The sequence below is a fragment of the Tympanuchus pallidicinctus genome, unplaced genomic scaffold (assembly GCF_026119805.1).
Source record: "Tympanuchus pallidicinctus isolate F22 unplaced genomic scaffold, pur_lepc_1.0 scaffold3, whole genome shotgun sequence".
NCBI lineage: Eukaryota > Metazoa > Chordata > Aves > Galliformes > Phasianidae > Tympanuchus > Tympanuchus pallidicinctus.
This window is the reverse complement of record NW_026294747.1, coordinates 11,149,286-11,166,643: the sequence shown is the minus strand read 5'-3', so window position 1 is coordinate 11,166,643 and position 17,358 is coordinate 11,149,286. Positions and strand designations below refer to the sequence as shown.

Here is a 17,358-nt window from a genome sequence, read left to right as displayed (position 1 = left end):
AGACTGTTTTAACTGAAGGGTGGAGAATTTCTGGGTGGAGTAGATCCTTGACTATCTGGTGCTGTGCCAATGCCCCTTCCCATAATCAGTGGCCCATCTGGTGGTTTGACTGCAGCCAGGGGGTGGGATGTGTGCCTATCTGGTGGCTGGGAGTGCCTGCAGTTTGGTCTTGGTGGATCTGCTTCTGGTTATGTCATGTGATTAATTGGAACAAATTACTAGGTGAGTTGTTCTAGTTAGTCATTAGAGGCCTCTTCAACCTGCTTTGGTGTTATCACTAAATTACATGTATCAATAATGTATTTATTGCATCTCCTGAGGAGCATTTTGTTAGACTAGTTAATTTGGAGAGGTGGGGACAAAATCCATCCTCTAGCACTAAGGGAAAAAAAAAAAATACAATAAAGATGAGTTATCCTTATTACTGTAAGTATTTATCAGGACCAGGAACTCTAGGACCCCTTTATTTTAGGTACTGAACAGCTCAGGCACAGAATTAGACATCTTTATGGAATTTTCTAAGTCTACGCCCATCCTATGTTATGTCATCTTCTGCCTGTCCATTCTTGGGCTCGTGCTGAGTTGTCCTTCTGCTGCGGATTTTGTTGTGCAATATAGTCACTTTTAGACTGGCTTTTAGAGTTTAAAATGAAAAACGTAAGATTTTGTCTGTTTCTGTATTGTAAGTGTAAAGGAAAGTTCTATGAATGTAGAGTTGGAAAGGAGGAGGATAAATAAATATTTTCATGATATAAAATTTTATTTACTGAATTGTAATATGGGGCTACTCTAGAACAAAAATAATATTAGTCTGATTCTTGAGGCTACTGTTGTATTTGGATGTGTTTTATAAATGCTTAATTAGATGCATCTGTTTTAAATCCAGCAACTGTTGCACAGAAACTTGCCTGTCAAATGACTTTATCTGGGAACAGACAACATTTGTGCCTTGGTACAGCAAAACTTGAAAGTGTTTGTTTAGGTCCATGCCTACTTCTGAGTATCCCCTTGCATTTCTATCAAAATTATAGAAGATGTATTTCTAAACAAGTCAGTCAGTGACTCAGGGCTTATGGGTTAGGAGTAAGAGAAAAATGGCTTCCTTCACTATTTTACCATTATACTAATTAAAAAGAGACAGCTTTTATGTTGTAGAGGAAGATTATCTACGAACACATTAACTAAAACCTGGTAAAAATGCATGGTACTGCAATGCAATGTGATCAGAGAAATGGTTACAGACTTGTCTCCAAAATATTTATGCGTAGGACTGAGGCAAGACCTATAACATTCTGAAGAAAAGAACAGTAAATTGAGGAAGGGAGCTAAGTTTGGAGGCAAAAAAGTCTAATTTCTTTAAAAATAGAGGAAAAAACATGAATACTAGTGCAATGCGTGAGGATAGCTTCTGTCCTATGGTGATGTAAGAAAACTGTGAAGAAGACAGAAGAGGAATGGTATCTTGTTTAAGGAGGTAAGACATCTGAGGTAATGCAAGTTATTTTGCTGCTCACAACAGAATAGAGGGTGGCTTGGAAATGAGATGAGATAATAATGAGTAGCAGTAGAAACAAGAAGTCAAAGGTAGGCTGCTGTGGTTGCAGAAAGAAGTGTGTCATTTACAGCTCTTCTGGGGCTTCTGATTTCCTTTAACGGAAACGCTAGAAAATAGAACAGATTGATTGTAGTTAAGCAATGCAAAATACATATCTCGTACCAGTCTAATGCTGAACAAGAAGTGGTATAAATTTCCCATCACCAGAAAATCTTTTTTTTTTTATTCTTGGTGCGTTCTTAAACTTTCAAATCATCTGCAGTTCATATAATACAGGCATAGTAGAGATGAGTAGCACCTGAGGATCAGGCAACAGCTGAATGCCTTCCAGATATTTGCAAGATTACAGTATGCATTTTTTAAAAAGTCTGTCCTTGATATTTACTTCTTTTGTGTCACAGAATCTGAAATAAGGCTTGCAGGTCTGATCCTGTGTAATGAATAGCATGCTGTAGTTACATAGACACGTTCACAGTTTCTCATAATACAAGAAAAAAGGCCATCAAATAAACGATTGGGTGACAGATTCTAAAGTATGTGCTATGAGTGTATTGCTGGTTTGACATGTCTGCTCTGTGAAATTATTCTGCCGTATGGACTGGGTGGTAAATCAGAGTTAAAGTATAAGCTTTTTAACTGCTTTGTTGAGAAAGATGTGGTAGGGTCTAATGTGTCTGAGATTAAAGTTCAGCACACACTCTTCACTTTCCTACGTGTTTTGTGCAAAGTACAGTTCTACTCTTACAGGTGGAAAGTTCTATTACATTGCATTATGAATCATGCAAACCAAAGGTCTTCATTTTCTATTCAGCTTTTAAATTAACGGTGTTTAGACCCTGATGTATTGAAGTACAAGCAAAATAAGAAGTGCCATTGGCAGAACTTCAGGTTGTTGTTAAGCATACAAAATGCTTAGCTGAAGAATGAGCAGTTGCTTTAGTAAGAAAATCCCAAAAGAGGGGGAGAAGCACCTCTGAGGTGTGAGGAGGTGCAGTTGTGTTAGTAACTACATGTGTGCATGTGCGTATGATAGCAGGACTGAGTGTGTGTCTGCAAATGGACACGTGGGAGCTGTGTGTGAATGTAAAGAGGGATCAGTGTGAGTGCACGCTCATGAGCAGTGAATGGAAGCACGCACAAGTGTGAGCTAGCGTGCAGGTGAAAGTCTGCATTAAGAGTGTTTTTCAGGGAGTAAGGAAGCTGAGGATTTAAACCAGAATTTGCCACCTTTCATTTTTGTATGCTGCAGCCATGCTTGTGCAGAAGCGGTTCCCGCTCCCCAGTCCTCTGTGTTTGCAGCCTATTTGTTTTTTACCTGCTGTTATTCCACTGGGAATGAGCTGAAGACTCAATCTTCCTCTGAAACCATAATAGGAGTATTTGTGGTCTCCTGGCTGCTTCCTTAATTTTTCCAGGCATTCCATACCATAAAGCAAGCCCCTTTTTGTCTGTTGTTTCTTCTGGCTACCCTGGAAATTGACGTGCGTGTTTGTCAGCACTGTTCTGTGGTTTTGGGAGTTGAAAGAAATGAATTGGTGTTCTCATCATAACAATGAATTAAATTGTAACTGTATGCTTCCTCACACTGGGGAAAAAAATGAACATGCTTTAGCAAAAAGTATTGTTGGTGTCCTTGCTGGGCCTCTGCATTATCTTGTTCCTGAAAAACTTGCTGAGGAAATTTGAAGGGGAGGATATGGTTTGCTCCATCCTGTGTTGGTTTGGATCCATCAGGAAACATTTTGTCTGCATTAGAAATGAAATGCTAGCTCTTCAGTAGCAGTATTATGAGCAAGAAGTGTGAATAATCACAGGGAGCAGTGACTTGGTTATAGAAAGGGAAACCAATCCAACTTCTTTCTCTGATGAAACTTTAAAAAGGGATTTTTGCAGAAGGTGTGGCAGAGTGTTTTTCATTGATGTGCATAAACTCTAGCTAAACACACAAATATTTTAAAAGTAGTTTCACTCTTTACCTCTCATAGGTTGTACTTCATCAACTGTCAGTCTTTATTCTTTGTCAATTCTAACACGTATAATGCTGCACTACAGATACTTTTCTTGCCTTAAAAAGTACTCATAAAAATCTGACTGGGCGAGAATATTTGAAAAAGCCTGGTATGTAATTATTTTTTCTGCCAAGCCGTATGTTTAGAAAATGAAGATGCAGACTTGTACTTACTGTAGATGAATGAAAATAAATCGTAATGTTCTCACTCAAAAAAAAAAAAAAAAAAAAAAAGCTACATATCCTGGAGCAGGCAAAAGGACAGACCAGTATGGCATTTCTTTGTATGGGTTGATCTTTATTTCAGAAGGCACAGCCTGTACAGACACTGCCTTTGACATCAAACTGGTCATTTTATTGAATATATCAGATTGGATGAAATGTTCTGTGACCCAGGTGGGTTGCAGATGGGCATTTGGAAGGAAAGGGTATGGAAAACATTCTGTGGATAGAAAACCAGAGTTACTACACGTTCTTCCAACTAATTGTTGGAAGACTAATAGCAAATCAATTATGCAACTAAGTAGCCATCATGCTGTTATGACTTAGACACTATTTCTGCTTACGGTTTAAATACAAAATATTTTACAGTAGCTGCTATTCATATTTATTGTGTGAGATAGGTGACAGTCAAGCCAAGAGTTTCGTAACTTCTGAGGCAAAGAAGTTATTCTACATTGTGGACCAAGCACCACACTGGGAAACAAGAAACTAGAAACTTTATTCCCAGTTGGTGGATACAGTCTAAGACAGAGAATTGCACTGTGACCCAATGCTGAAGAGCTTCCTAGAAAGGTCAGTTAAGGGCTGCTTGCTTTTCTGGTATTGATGTTGGAATAAAGATAGCTAATGCTGTCTGTCTTCATGGAAACTGTTGCAACTACTGGAAATGTTTACACTTGTGAAGGGTAGAACTGATAGGAATGTTTGTGAGACATGCTGACCTATGAAATGGAGTAGAATTCAGTGACAGTTCTGGGGTTTACTTCCTTTGTTACTTTTTCTGGCCTAATTCTCACAGCACTGCCCTTCCATATGCTGTGCCCTCCACCAACTAAAATGTAACATGCAGTGTAAAAGCTTTTGTTAGCAAGACAAACTGGTTTGCCTGAACAAGTGGCATCTGCTGTGTTATCAGAGCTTTTTTGGCAATCGCGTGCTGCAGTTGTATGACTTCATCTAGGAGATTGTTCAAGTTTAGTTGCCTCATTACTGTAGGACCAGCAGGCTTACCTAGCAACAGAACCTTTTCGTATCTAGCTTCTCTCTGCCTCTCCTCAAAACTACTTATGCAAAAGAACACACGCAGGCCCTGCAAATACTTTGAAAGGAGCATTCTTTCAAGCTGCCTTTTTAATAATGACTGCAAACATAGAGTTCCAGTAAGACTCAAGTTTTAGGCAAGAATTGATGTCTTCTGTGCATTAAAATGTTTTGACTTTGATATCACTAAAGGTTAGTACTACCCACCATCGGGTTATTTAATTGCTTGGGGATTTTCAAAGCCAATACTAGATCTTTGTAAATCCTAATTTATAGCAGTAGCCCAAAGCTTTTATTCCCAGTGCTTAATGGTTACGGAGTGACATGCAGCTTAAGCATGGGTTTAATAAAAAAAAAAAAGCTTTCAGTACAAGCTCCACCTCTGTCATCACATCTGTCTGCTTTTTGCCATTAGGCAAGCAGTGTCTGTCTTTCAAGTCCTTTATTTGCAGAGGTGCTAGCACACGTGTACATGTAATATTAACACACTACTTTCTAATATGTGTTGTCACAGAAACAGTTTCAGTTTTTTTGCTCTAGTACTTTGTTTTTTTCTCCCTTCTCTGAAAGCAATACAATGATTTTTGAGATTGCATGTAACTGATTCCAGACTTCCAGGTAGTCTTAGTTAGCAGTGCGATAACCCTGTTCATTTTAGTGCAAATAGAAAATGTGTGAAGCTTATTTTCCATTAAAACCAGCTTAAAGAAGGATCCTTAACTGCTTTCGATGTAAGCCCTCTACAGCTGTCAGGCTATCTGCCATTTTCCTTAGAATGTTGTATGATGACTACATAACTCATGAAACTGTGGTATTAAGGAAAAATATAGAATTGAGAGTAGGATTTTAGCCTGACTATTCCAAAATGTGGGTTCTGTGATAGCAATAATTTCAGGACAGCAACAAAACCCTTTCAAATCTGTGTCTTAGCGCTGCAGTGGAAGCTGCAAGAAAATACTGTATGCATAATCGAAGCCATCTCGGAGGTTCTCTAGGAGCCTAGGAAGATGATAGCTTCTATGTTTTTTTTTGTATTTTGGGGCTTGAAAAAAATTCCACTTCTGTTTGACTTTAGAAGAAAGTATTAAAGTTTCTTTTAACCAGAGAAAGATTGGTGATCATCAGTACTGCATATTTTCTGCTGCTTTAGAAAGTGTAGTAGCAGCAAATAAATGTGTAATACTTCACCACATGACATGGCTGTTCTGTAATCATAGAATGACTTGGGCTGGGAGGGATCTTAAAGCCCATCCAGTTCTTATTCCACTGCCATGGGATGGTTGCTAATCACTAGATCAGGCTGTCCAGGACCCCTCCAACCTGGTCTTGGGCATCTCCAGGGAGAGGGCACTTACAGCTTCTCTGGGCATGTTAGTCTTAATTTAAATTTCAAATCTAGAAAGGCTACTTGTTTCTAGAAGGAAAAAATGACTTTTCTCACCTAGACCTTGCAGATTTTGGAGGGCTTTTAATATCAGGTAGGAGGTTAAGAAAAATAATAATAATTTGAGGACCACAGTTGGTTCCTAATTATATGAAACTAGAAAAAACAGGATGGCTTCGTTAACAGAGTGTAAACAAATAGCTGGAGAACCTAGCTGTTAATTAGGTTGGCATTTTAATAGTCTCTCACAGGTCAAAGATTCAGCCTGGTACCTTTAGGGGGTGCCAAAATGCTGCAGGTAGATTCACCAATTGATTCTAGAGGACTAACGCAAAGGTAATTTTATTCTTTTCAGGCTCTTCTGCAAATGAGACTAAAGGAAAAACATAAGCATGATCTTGATTTTTTGCATTAATGCTGCAGTAATGTCACTCCTGGCATGATGAGGAATTTCTACTCTATGGAGCAGGCATTCTAATGGAAATATTCTATTGGAAGCAGTATTTATTTTAAAGCAAAAGGATTTTCTGTTTTAATGGAAAACCACTTGGACTGCTCCATACTTTCACCAAACACAAGCATTAACTTGAATACTTGCTGCACTGTAGCATATAAGGTATTGTAGTCAGAATTAGTCTTTGCCACTACACTGAAATGCCATACTCTTATCTGTGTTCTCATTCATATCCTTCAGCTACTCTTCAGTGTGTTTCTCAAGGAAAGGTCTGTTGCTATTTAGAAATTAGTATTACATTTATACTTAGAAAATAAGTAGTTTTCTTAATGCTAATACTAGGTTTGCAAGTGCTTCAGTACTGCTCAAGTACTGCTCTTAATTAGGATGAATGCTGTACTTTTTTTTAATGACCTGGTGTGTCACATTGTAGAGGAGTGACTGTAGATCCTGAGACTTGATGACCAGGTGATTTCTCCAACTGGCTTCTTGAAAGGTGAATTTTTTCATAATGTGTTCTGTTCACCCATGCTTGGGTTCATAGAATCAGAAGGTTGGAAAGGTCCTACAGGGTCATCTAGTCCAACTGTCCACCCGTTACCATTGCTACCACAAGCTACTAAACCATATCTTGTAGCTCCTCATCCAGATAAACCTGGTCCTGATAAGATTCCTTGTAGATTTAGTAGGATTATTCTGACAGGTGAGGAGCATCTATGAAGACAGAGTTAATAATGAGACTGGGTGTGGTATGCTGGTGAGCAGTCCTTGAAGTTCTCAGTGAGCAGGTGAATTCATAAAAATTCATAAACACACACTTTCTTCTCCCACATGCACACTCTGTCTTAAGTTGTTCAGGTGAGTTGCAGTGTGTATTAATACTGTTCACTTGTCTGCTGGGTGCTAACTACTGCTGTCCTATCTAAAAAGTCTTCCACTGAACTCAGAGATCAGTTTCATTAAAGTAATATTCAGTTTTGTCCTTTGGATGCACGGATGCCTTTCTGTGCGTTAATGTAAGCAACAAATGCAAGCAGTAATAATGTGTATATGTACTAAGTAATGTGTACTCTTGTATGCAGTATCCTACTCTTACATAACCATCGTTCCTAAGCATGAGATGCTATTTACCAACTAAAGCACCTTGGCAATGATTTCGAGCAATTTGAATTACTTCCACTGCTTCCAGCATCCATTAGATAAAATCTTGAGTTTGAATCATTGAGCTTTAACCTGGTAACCAGTTTTACTGATGTCCTCCAGGAAGCACATTGTGAACTTAACTTCCCCTGTGGAAACTACAAAAAAAATCGTACACCGAAATACAATGATTAAGGGCCAAGCCCATAACAGAATCAGACTTGGACAGAAATATGAAAGCTGAGCTCGCTGAATGCCTTTGATACGGCAGTTTCTTCAGTGTTATATACTGTGTGATTATGAACAAGCAAAAACAATTGTTCATTCTTTCCTAAGGGTAGAATATTTTACTTACAATGCTTTAAAGAACTGTGAAGTCGTGTTAATAATGAACGTGGGGTTACTACAGGGAGCCTCATGCAGTTAGCTTGTGTCAGGGTTTGGGCAGCTGGAGGAAGACAAGAGTAGCCTTTCTCATGATAATCTGCCAGAGATCACTGTGGAAGTCTCATGCTGTAGAATTTCTACATCTGTTGCTGATTTTATTTTCTTTTAATTCTTTGACACAGGGCAGTTCTAGCAAGTAGTTGGTATGAAGCTTTATCATCCTCTGTCTTCGGATATCTGATTAAGCATGACTTGCTGTAATTGGGATTTTAAATACCTGATTTGCCACAAGTCTTCCCAATTACCTCTATTACCTTTACTCAAGGACTGGTAGCTGTTCCCAGGTATGCATCCTGTTGTCCACAGTTTTGCCCTCAGGTTATTCTGGCGTCATGCTTACATTAATTGTCCTTGCCATTGTATACTGTAAACTATCCCATGGTACCTGCAGAGCATGTTGCAGCATTGTCACAGATTCTGCATGTGTTTTGTAACCTGCACTCCATTTTAAGAAGGTTCAGAAGCTTATTTCTATTTAAAGCTTTCAAATGGTACCAGTTGTGCATATGTACAGTTGATCAGTCATTCCTATCCAAAACCATTTCGTATAATTTCTTCTCTATGTAAAATAAAATCACAAAATATTAGCAGTGGAGATGGTAGTGAAGTTTAGGGAATCTTCTGTTCTTCAGTTCCCTGGTCCAGCAGCTCTTCTGGATATTAATTTCCTTAAAAATTGTGTAAATATGAACTTGTTTTCTAGGAATTCGAAATGCCTGCCTTGACCCACTGCTGTAGAGATGGGACTTAACGAATTTTCCATGTTAAATAGTGTAAATAGCAATAGTATTTTGGCTGCTTGTACCTAAATCTTCACTTACTGAAACAGGACCTGTTTCCAAAGAAGTTATCTGAAGATTGTCCTTCTGCTAGAAATTTTTAGCATGTTTTTTTCTGATTGCAGATGAGAATGTTGTTTGATCTTAATGTAACTCGTGTATGTAGCTGAAATAATTTTGTGGCTTTTGGAAGCTGTATGTGGACCTGCAGAGTGAAAACCTGGAGCTGTTGCATAACAGTGAAACAATAAAAACATAACAATGGCCAAAGTTGTTTTTTCTTTCATTACCAACACTGATATCCTGTTTCCCACTGGAAGATCTCCACAAGTAAATATTGGTAACTTGCATCTGGAGGTGTTAATTCAACAGTGAGTAGTAGCTGTTTAAGCTTGAATAAACAGAGCAAGCAAAATGAGGATTGATAACAAAGTCCAAAATTGCCAAGAAAAAGCTTTGTGAGACTAATGTAGGAAATTATGCTGAATGCTCAGAAGGTATGTTTTCACAGAAAATGTATTTTCCTTTCTTTAGGAGTAGAAAAGAACCTGTCTCCCTCTGCTGGTTTTAGAGAAGAGAAATAAGTGTACAGACAAAAAAAAAAAAATTACAGCTAAAATTTTGATTTAAAAACTACCGAAGATTCCACAAGTAGTGGTTGAAACTTGATGCCTTTAAGAGCTGCAGTCACCTTGGTGATGTTAGAACTTTAGCTGTCTTGATTACTGGAAACTGGTAGATTGCTGTAGTTCAAGCTAATAGTTTTAAGTATATTTTAAAACAATTTGTTTGCATCATTAATGAAAAATGATTAAAGATTATATTGTTTAGCTTTGAATTCACACATCACCTGATGCCGTAGCTTTATGACTCTAATGTTAGGCTGCTTTTCAAGAAATCTAGATGAATAATTTTCAATTCCTGCATGGTTTGAGTTAGGGTATTTCATGGACGTGCCTTTTTCTTTCCAACCTAAGTTCATGAACTACTCTGTCCTTACAAGTCACAGGCCATGAGGCTTTTCAGAACCACAGACCCAGGAAAAGCTACAGTTTGCCACCTGTGACAACTGCCCAGGGTTTCCTTGACTCGCAGGAGGACTGTGGTGTTGAAGCTGAGTGCTTTGGGACGGAGTGTAGGGCTGAAATGCAGCTGTGGGCTGTGCAGTGCCATTGCCCTAGACTGCTCTAGGAGGCAGTGAGAAGCCCTGATGTGGTCTGTGCTAACGAGAGCGTGCAACAGGATGCGGGTGAACTTCATGCTGCATTCCCACCCTGATGAACAAACATTTGGGAATTTCCTTGGAATAGATGTGCATAAAGTATGCAGCATGTTCTGGTATGCAAAATGCAATCTGCTAAGAGATTTTTTCCTTGCTGGGATACGTTCTTCCTATTTGCAGAGGAAGCTCATTTGTCCTTTTAAAATTCCCGTGCTTCTACTAACAACTTCTCATTCTCAGAAAGGATGCTCTAACAATAGGCACCAAGTTTATTGCTTCCAATTAGTGAAGGGCAAGTAGGAATTCCAGTAGTTATATTGAGGCATTCATCTGTTAAATTTGGGAGGCTTACGTAAATGTGTTTCAGGCTGAGATGAAAACGAAGGCAACTTTCTTTTGAAAGATGTTTGTACTTCCATATGTTGTCTTTGCCAAAGCATTTGTTTATGTTTTCATTGCATGTAGTTGGCCTTTTAATCTGGATACACATAAAACTTCTTTATCCTAGAAGTTGTTTTAAAAGGCATCTGCCAGCTGCAGTTTATGAGATTGCCAGTTAATCTCAGCATTAGTCTGGTTATTTACACAAGGTGATTTGCTTTTTGCATGTGTTACATCGGAGTTCTTTTGTGAAGACTGAGTATGAAGGGCAGTGAGCACAGCACTTATTCTCCAAACATTTGAACAAATGTCCTCACGTTTATTCTGCCTGTAATATATCATTTAAATATCAGTAAGAATGTCAGTAACATTATATGGATTGTTTTTACTGCTTTCTTCTGTACCAGATGTTATGGTCACTAAGCGTTTCCTGAAAACTCCCAGGCCAACTATGACACTGGAACAGTGTATCAGGAAACATATATAGTAACAAGATAGTGAGACTGCTGGGACGTGCACCTTGTGCATTGCGAGTACAGCCACATATTAGTAACTTCCTGTGTAAGAAATACTTTCAAGCTGACGTCGCGCTCTCATGCGGTGATGTGCAGTCTGTAATTACCCACTGAGAAGGCAGTCTGCAGGCTATGCCATTGTTCCCTGTATTGACTCAGCTGGGGGTAGCATCCTTCTTCCTAGAAGCCAGGCTCCCAGGGCCAGGCAGTTCTCTCTCTGGAAGCAGAACTGTTTTCCCTCCCCATCACTAAAAGCTAAGCTGTGGGGAATGCTGCTTGCCGTCTGATGTTGGACGGCTGTTTCTGAGGGCTGGCTGGTGTGGCTTCTGGAGCACAGCTGTGCATGTGGTGTAGCTGTCATAGGAGCTATGGAAGCGGGGCCAACAGTGCTGGCATTGGGGTTGCTCTTCAGTTTAAGGAGTGTAAGCAAGAGAACAGTGTATTCAGTTTGTCTGTAGAAAATTAGTGGCTGCTTCATGAGAAGTACCCTAAGAATGTGTAAATATATTGAATAAAGGATCGCTAAGAAGGTTGAGCTGAAATTTTAAAATACATGCTAAGTACGTGGAAAAATTCCTATTAATTTCCCGAGGAATGCCTCAGAAGATCCTCTGGTAAACAGGCATGGAGATGGTCTGAAAGTCTGCAGTAGTCAACAGAAGGGACCAAATCATCTTCCTTTTTGCTACTTCTGTGGTTCCTATTTGCCCCAGTGGCAAATGATGTTATGGTGCACTTACTATATCGAATTGTCATGGTCTGGTTGAAATTGCTGCCTTGTACTCACGCTGAACAGATCAACTCACGTTTTCTTCGTGATGATTCTCTGATGTGGTAGGTTCTAAGTGGATACTTTTCACTCGTCTTCTGTGTTTAATCAGGTGTTTTGTATTGTTTGGAGCTTAGTGTACGAAGTCTCCTTAGTAAATGGGACCGGTTTATCTGAGGCGGTACCCGCTGACTGGGAGCTACTGAATGGCACGCAGGAGCGTTCGTGCGGAGCGCCCGTGAGCCAGCAGCCATCCAGAGGGGCGCAGGTGAGGCGGTGTCCGGGCGCGCCCCGCCCATCTCCTTACAGCGAAGCCCCGCCCCTCTCCCCGCCCCTGCTGCGCTCCAGCGGTGGGGGCCGGGGCCGGAAGTGGGCGCGCGGTGGCGGCGGCGGCGCTGCGAGAGGGGGGCGACGAGCGGGGAGCGTGCAGCCTGCAGCCTGGCGGCGGGGGCAGGAAGCGGAATGGCCGCGGGGCGGCGGCGCTGCTGCGAGGTGGGTGGCGGGACGCGGCTCCGCTCCGCGCCCTCCCGCCGGCGTCCTCTCGCTTCTCGCTCCTCACGCCTCGGGGGTCGCGGCCCCGCGACCCTCGGCCTCGGCGCGGCACCGTCCGCTGTCCTGGCGGGTCCGAACGCGGCTGGCGGCGCTGCCCCGTCGATAGGGGCCTGCGGCGGAGCGGTGCGGGCGCAGCCGGCGTTCCCGTGAGCGCGGGGCTTCCCGCAGGGGGGTGGCGGCGGTCGGGGCGGTTGGGGGCTGCGGGAGCGCGGGTACGGAGCCCCCGGTAGCAGCCCTTGTTGTTGGCTGCCTGCGCGGTGTTACTTTGGGACGGAGCTGAGGGTGGAAGAGAAGCTCGGCGCTGTTTGTGAGAGTTCATCGTGCGGTGCGCGGGTGGTGGGGATGGATGGTCTGCGAAGTATCCCGAAGGGAAGAGGCGGGCGGGGGGGTGAAGTAACCGCCAGTGGCTCGCTGCCCGCGGGGTTTGGGGCTCCTGGGGCCTGGCCCAGCGCCTCAGCGCTGCCAGTGGGCCTGGGAAAACTTCCTTTGTGCTGCCCGGCACGGGCTGATGGACTGCAGCTGGGGGCAGAGGATGCGGCGTCCACCGGGCTCATAAAAAAAGTCAGAAACAAGTTGTGGCCAAACTACCGAGAATAAGTGGACAATAAGAGGAAGTTGCATAGAAGGTAAAGGCAGCGGGAGAAAGTGCAGGGAGAAGAAGCCAAGTAACAAATGTTTGACGTTGCGGCCTTCTGTTGAATAAATTAGAGCCTGGCCCTCTTTATGCTGTGTTGTGTTTGGAAATCTTTCACGTAAAGGTAATTGTATTTCAAATATATTCATATATACACAGGTCTCAAGAAAGGGGAAAAAAAAAAAAAAAAAAAAAGCACCCTACTTTTTTCTTGGTAGTTTCATAAAATAAAAGTGACCTACTTAATCACAGCGTACTGGTACTCATGGCTCAGAACCTGAGGTTCCTCTTTTGGGATATTGTTATAGTCACGGACGTTAAGGCTCATCAATGCAGTTAACCAGTGTATGTAAGTATACACTGGTGATCTAGTGTTTGTTTTTTTATCTTTTTTGGTTAGCTCTGTGCAGCAACAAGGGAAATTGAATGCCTTTAGTAGAAAATGACACCTTTCAAAATGCCAAGTAAATAATTATTTCTGAATATGTGCTCTATCTGTCTCTTGCTTCTCAAACTGAGTGAAATTGCAACTTCTGGTATTCTTTAATCATATACTGCTATTATAAATTTGTTCCTGCTCTGTAGCTGAAGAAATTCAAATTCAAAGCTTACTTATAAATATGCTGGGATGATGTTTAGGATTTTTTGTCATGTTAGGTTTAGGGGTGGGACTAAAAGTAGACCACTACAGGACTAATTAGAAAAACTAATGCTATCAAGAGTTTGAATGTAATTAGAGAAGGGTTGCATATTGTGTGTGTTTTTAGTCCTGATCAATCTGAAAGTTATCCTGTAGGAGCTTTAAAAAAAAATAAAACAACAATGAAGTAATATTGATTGGTAGCATGCTGTAAGCATAACATATCCTGTGTTGTTTTGAGGTCATGACATTGAGATAAAGATATTCTGGTTTTGAGTCTGCGAGTAATGATTGCCTCTTAATGTTCACAGTTAGTGCAGAAGTTACTCCAGGATGGATTTATTTTTTGACTAACACAACAAAATTACAAATGAGTGAAAGTAGCACAAATGTGAACTGTTGGCTTTGCAGCAGTGTATCTGTAAATATATTCCTTTACCGTAGCTGTGGATGTGTAATTACTTACCAGAACCAGAGTTCAGTTTTTATCAGCAGTGACCAGTAACATCAGTCATCCATCTCATACAGCATTCATCCAGCTCCTTTGTACATGGGAAGGCTGCAGCAGTGTCAGTTTCTTCAGAAGAATGCAGAAGTTGTTTCCAGACTGGGCACGTCAGCGAAGGAAATGTTTCTAAGCATGCCAGTGCTATATAAACCTCATTTGTTCTATAAGTGATTCAGAGTAAAATATCTCCCTCAAAGTTCACATTAAAGAAAAGTCATGGGAAATATTACTTTCATCTCTACTTTTTAGTGGAAATGCAATCTGCACTTACGTACTGCAGAGTAAGTTCACTTTGTTCCAAGCAGTAGTCACTTGGGAATGCTTTTATGGAGAATTTGGAATAGAGAGAGGAAGTGTGTCTGCACATTTCATGTAGCTCATACTTTCAGGTGCTTAGCATTAAAATTACAATGTCACATTGATCCGTTTAAAAAAGAAAAAGCTGGGAAGTCTGCAGTCTGTAGCACATGAGGACCTTTAGATATCTGTGTTGAGACTGTTGCCAGGTCAGGTCTAGAAACTGGTTGCTGCGTGCTGACCTTGATGAACTAACTCAATGTGCACAGAGTTGGTAGCTGATTGCTGCAGTGGTGGCACTGATGTTGGTGTTTAGCAGACACATCAAGAACAGGTGAGTGCTGTTTGATACACTCTTTACTTAGGTTGTCGTTGCAGCAGCAAAGTACAAGGTGCTGCCAAGTTTACCTGAGGCCAATGAACAACTCAACAGATTCCTGGAGGAAAAATCCAACTTGGATGTTAAATATTAGAGAAGTTATCTCAGGATTCAGGAAGCCTTTGAGCTGCTAATTAGTGGAAACTGGAAGAGTATTTTGAGGAAAAGTTATCAAGTACTTGTTTTGTTCCTGTGCACTTCTGAAGCTACCCATAGAGACAAGGACAAGATATAGTTATGGTCTGACACGATATAACCATCCTGTCACCTTTCTATCTACCATTGTAGTGTTTTGTTTTTGTGCTTTTTTGTTTGTGAAAATAATACATCTTAGAAGCATTTTAGTATGTACAGCTAAGACGTCTATGTAAACAGTGTGTTGGCTTGGTCAGTGATCAACAACTGTTTAATACTTTCAGACATACCAGGTTGGTGACTGAGAAGCATCAACCAGTTGTAACTGAAACTGTGCAAGTTCCCTGCCTTCGGGGGAAGCTTGTCTGCTGAAGCAAGTGGCAGAAGTAATTTGGCTCCTGCAGCAGAATTGCATTTAGTTAGACTGGTAGCCTGGTACCAATACAATGCTGCAGAGGTAAATCCACACTAGAATTGTGATGGCAAGGTCTTCTCTGTATTCTACTATTCTACTTTTTGTTGCGTTAAAGGTGCATACTGTTCAGAGTTGGAACAGGGCAAGAACTCTGTGCCCACAGTTAGTGCAGAAGTTACTCTAAGATGGATTTGTTTATTTCTTGACTAACACAACAAAATTAAAAGTGAACAAAAGTGAAGTACTGGCTTCACAGTAGCACGTCTGTAAATATATTCCTCTACTGTAGCTGTGGATGTATAATTATTTACTAGAACTGACTCTGTTTTGAGCGAGAGGTTGAGTAGACACCCTCTGAGGTCCTGTCCAGTCTGTTGTTTTCTGTGATTGTATATATGTGACATTTTAGAAAGAAATTATTTTGCAAATTGTGGATTACTGAGTGAATTATTCAGACGGGAGTCAAGTTATCTGGAGCATTGGCATTGCTTAAAGAGAAGCCATGCCCTAAAGCACTAGCTAATATTGATTCTGTGTGGTGTATTTCTCATTATACGGGGGTTTTCAAGTGCACTTTGAAAGGAGAGATTGATGGGAAGAGTGCATGAATCGTATGGCAGATCTGGAGAAATGCACAACTTTAGAAGTGGTTGAAAAGCAGAAGAAACCATTTAAAAGTTCTTAAAATAAACAGGAGTGGATATGAAAACATTATTCTGTAAGAAGAGATGTTGCAACAGTACCAAAATTCTTAGCCTTTGTCTAACAATGCTGGTAATAGGCTTGGCTGTAAGGGATGGAAAAAGTCTTGACTGAGTGCAGTGGAGTGAAACAGCCTGGGATGCCATCAGTTTCATGATTGCTTTTTCTGGTGTCTGCATCTATGAGGTTCTGTGCAGGAGCAAAATTGCAGGTGTAGTGGCAGAGAGTGAGAACAAAATGGGGTGAAATACAAAGATACAAATGTCAGCTGTAAAACTACTTACTGACAAAATTGATGTTAAGTTTCCTGTTGATATGTGTCCTCAGCCTTAAGGACATCATGGAATGATTCAAGTATTTATAAAGATTCTTCCAGTAATAAATCTGTGATGTCCAATAATGTAAGCTCATGCTGCTGTTTTCTTCAGCCCGCTATTGGCTGCCTTCAGTTGCTTGATTTTATGCAGCCTGGTGAAATTTAATTAAGATCTCTATCTCTTCAGCAGACAACTGAAATGGTAATTGGGTTCAGAGTTTGGAAGGGGGGTGTAACAACATGGATATGCCGAAGAAGCTCACAGACTTGCCATGCCTGATCTGTGTATATCTACATCCACTGCTGGAGTGGCTTGCAGTGGCTATGGGTGCGAGCTGCTGGTTCAGGAAGGGGAAGAATGGATTGTGGCCATGAAAAACATCTGTAGGTAGCTACAGCCGCCTATGTTGGCATTTGGCTGGAACACTGTGGTGGGTGCTTTCTTGGAAATGTTGTCTGGGAACATTGGTCAAAAATCCTGATTGAACAATCTGACAAAGGATGCCGTGTCTAGAATCTTCTGCATAATGCCATGGGTGATAACTGACCAAAGTAAATGAGTTCTGAAGCGTTCTTATAGGCACTGAAACAGCTGATGCTGTTTTTTGTTTGTTTTTCATGATAGTTGTTACCAATGTTGAAAGACTTCAAAGCATTCCTGGAGGCTTCCTATTCTGGTATTAGAAACACCGTATTCTTCCTTAGCTGTTAAAATCAGCAGCTTTGTGATGAAATTGTGCTTTCTGGATGGAAGTGAATTTTTCAAATCTAAATGAAGATGTGTGGTTGTTGGTCTGTACAGCTGTTTGGGCATTTAGAGGCTGAGTGACTGGAGCAAAACAGAAGGGAGCACTGATCCAGAG

General features: G+C 41.0%; 1 protein-coding gene across 3 annotated transcripts in view; it reads left to right on the top strand.

Annotated features, from left to right (window-relative positions):
* The window catches only part of PIK3C2A (phosphatidylinositol-4-phosphate 3-kinase catalytic subunit type 2 alpha), a 61,287-nt gene that overhangs the window by 145 nt on the left and 43,784 nt on the right, over window positions 1–17,358 (top strand). For 2 of the 3 annotated variants that reach the window (XM_052694729.1, XM_052694726.1), the window contains exon 1: window positions 12,282–12,409. The exons of the other annotated variant lie outside the window; for it this stretch is intronic. The gene's annotated coding sequence lies outside the window, so the exon portion shown is untranslated. Of the gene's footprint in view, window positions 1–12,281; window positions 12,410–17,358 lie in introns of those variants that run through there. 3 annotated transcript variants of the gene reach the window in all.